Source organism: Myotis yumanensis, unplaced genomic scaffold, assembly GCF_028538775.1.
Source record: "Myotis yumanensis isolate MYYU_CA2020_CCGP unplaced genomic scaffold, mMyoYum1.0.hap1 SCAF_1, whole genome shotgun sequence".
Classification (NCBI taxonomy): Eukaryota; Metazoa; Chordata; class Mammalia; order Chiroptera; family Vespertilionidae; genus Myotis; species Myotis yumanensis.
In genome coordinates this window covers 149,473,373-149,476,479 of record NW_027223752.1, presented here as the reverse complement: position 1 = coordinate 149,476,479, position 3,107 = coordinate 149,473,373, and the positions used below count along the sequence as shown (strand labels likewise).

General features: G+C 53.4%; 1 pseudogene; it reads left to right on the top strand.

Moving 5' to 3' along the window:
• Positions 1 to 1,182: 1,182 nt before the first annotated feature.
• Positions 1,183 to 2,879, top strand: LOC139019813 (glutamate dehydrogenase 1, mitochondrial-like; annotated as a pseudogene).
• The last annotated feature ends 228 nt before the right edge of the window (positions 2,880 to 3,107 follow it).

Genomic DNA, 3,107 nt, shown 5'->3' with positions numbered 1-3,107 from the left:
AAATGATTTCTTTCTTTTATTTTAACTTTGAAAGTACTTTAAATATATGTGCGCAGGCTTTCTGGTTATACCAAGCACATGGGCTTGCGAAGACATCATGTCATGACCCTCTGGCAGGGTCATCCCCTCAAGCGGGTGACAAAGGCGAGGACTGGATTCCCGGTATGAAGACATTTAGGAAAATGCTGCTTGAGAGACACTTGTGAGATGGTTGCTCTTGCTGCCCTCCGGGTGAAGAGGCCCATTTCCCCTTAAATAGAGCTCAGCTGGACCACAGACAGGCCCGAGGCTCTGCAGGCTGCCTGTGCTGTGGGCAGGGAGGGAGAGCTGGCCAGTGGGGGTGCAGTGGGGGTGCCTGCCTCTCCCTTGGCCTCTGCTTGGCGCACTGCAAACCCCAGGGCGCTGCTGAGGTCCCTGGGCCTTCCCCTTTCTAGGCCTTTCCTTTACCGCCGCCCCACCCCCTGCCCAGGGCTCCAAGGAGGACTCTGGATCCTATGCTCCCTTTCCTGGTGCCCACAGGACCCAGGCACCTGAAATAATACCCCAGACTCTTGCTGATCCCTGTCCACGTGGGCGCACCACCCTCCTTGTCCAGGTCACGTGGGCACTCCCAGGGCCCCGGCGGCCATGATGCCTGAGAGGAGAAAGGCGCTGACCTCGGGCCCTCCCCCTAGGAGGCCACGGGCTCCTCCTCCCACTCTCCCATGCTCACTAGAGTCCTGGGGGCGCTGCTCCCTGCATCCACCAGTTCAGTCTTAATGGGAGAAAGGATGCGATGCAGGAAGACAGCCGCCTCCCTTCCTTCTCCTCCCAGGATGCTGGCAGCAAGGCGCATGCGCAGCAACTGAGGAGGCTCAAGTGCGCATGCCCGGCAATGCGCTTGGGTCCGCTTGGGGCTTGCACAGTCACGTGGGCCATGCAGTGAAGCTTGTCATTTTCTTTCTTTTTTTTTTATTTCTTAACTTTTTATAGAATTTGGCAAGTTAAAATAGAATAAGTTAACAAGTGTTTTTTTCAAAAAAATGTTTTGTACAAAAATACTGTCAAAATTTCCTAAAAAGCTTTCAATACTGAATAAAACTATTAGAACAGTGTCAAAAATGTTGAAGAGGAAACAAAATAAAAATCTGGGGTCCTGCAGCCTGACCTGCATGCGCCATCGCCAGGGAGGCCTGGGAGACCATGGAGGAGGAGGAGGAGGAGGAGGAGCAGGAGGAGAAGGAGGAGGTAAGGCTCCAGGGAGGCCAGGGCCCCCCGCCCCACCCCCTGCCATTCACAGGCCACCTTGGCCCGGAGCCCAAAGTCCTTCCTCCCGGGTAGGCAGTGGGCGCCAAGGGGAGGGACCGCTCCTGAGGACAGGAAGCTGCTGCTTAAAAGGGCAGCCCTTGCAGGGCCATCCCTCCCTCCCATGGTCCCGAGCCTCTCAGAGAACTTCTCGTCCGCCCCCACCATGTCCCACTGCCTGGGCAAGGCATCGGGCTGCAGCCCTGGGCTCCGCTGCAGCTGATTTGGCTGCGCTGCTGGGCCGGCCTGGCCTGCAGGCAGCCCGCAGCCGCCACCCTGCAGCCGGAGCTCCCTCCACCTTCCTGGTGACACTACAGCCAGGCAGCGGCTGACTGCCAGGACTACCTGACTTCTTCAGGAGGGTGGAGGGCTTCTTCCACTGTGCGCCAGCATCATGGAGGACAAGCTGGTAGAGGACCTCAAGACCCTGGAGGAAGAGCGAGGGAGGAGCCGAAGCGGGTGCGCGGCATCATGCGGATCATCAAGCCCTGCAACCATGTGCTGAGCCTGTCCTTCACCATCTGGCGCCAGGACAGTTCCTGGGAGGTCATCCAGGGCTACCAGGTCCAGCACCGCCAGCACCGCACGCCATGCCAGGGAGGTAGCTATTCCTGACAGCACTGAGGTGAGTGTAGATGAAGTGAAAGCTTTGGCTTCTCTGAGGACATGTTCATGTGCCATTTGGGGGTGCCAAAGCTGGTGTTATGATCAACCCCAAGAACTATACCGATAATGAGTTGGGAAAGATCACAAGGAGGTTTACCATGGAACTGGCAAAGAAGGGCTTCATTGGTCTGGGCATTGTGCCTGCCCCAGACATGAGCACGGGGAGCGAGAGGTGTCCTGGATTTCGGACACCTGTGCTAGCACCATCGGGCACTATGCTATTAATGCCCTTGCCTGTGGCACTGGCAAGCCCATCAGTCCAGAGATGGATCTCTGCTACTGGCTGGAGAGTTTTCCATGGAATCAAAAACTTCATCAATGAAGCTTCTTATATGAGCATTTTAGAAATGACACCAGGGTTTGGAGATAAAACATTTGTTGTTCAGGGATTTGGTAATGTGGGCCTTCACTCTATGAGATATTTGCATCGCTTTGGTGCTAAATGTGTTGGTGTTGGTGCATCTGATGGGAGTCTATGGAATCCAGATGGTATTGACCCAAAGGAACTGGAAGACTTCAAATTGCAGCATGGATCAATCCCAGATTTCTCTGAGGCAGAGCTTTATGAAGGGGGCATCTTAGAGGCCGACTGTGACATACTGATCCCTGCTGCCAGTGAAAAGCAGCTGACCAAGTCCAGTACACCCAGATTCAAAGCCAAGATCATTGCTGAAGGTGCCCATGGGCCAACAACTCTAGAAGCAGATAAGATTTTCCTGGAGAGAAACATCATGGTTATTCCATATCTCTACCTGAATGCTGGGGCGGGGCGGAGGGTGGGGGGACGGCGTTACAATATCTTACTTTGAGTGGCCGAAGAACCTAAATCATATCAGTATATCAGTTATGGCTGTTTGACCTTCATATATGAAAGGGATTCTAACTACCACTTGCTCATTAGCTTCTCCATCTGCTTGTGGATTGACTGAGCCACTGCAAATGGATCCACTCCTTTCATTCTTCAGCAAATTCTCTCAGCACATATCCAAGTGAGGGTGACATATTATTCCCAGAGGGGAGCCCTACTAGGAAAGACTGTTTTCAAGTCAGCATTGAATTTACTGAAATTTGTAAAATTTTTCTTAAGTGGAAAAGCCTGCTTCCAACACAAAGAGAGCTGAGGTCTCTACAGAATGGTCCTATGTGTGTCCACATCA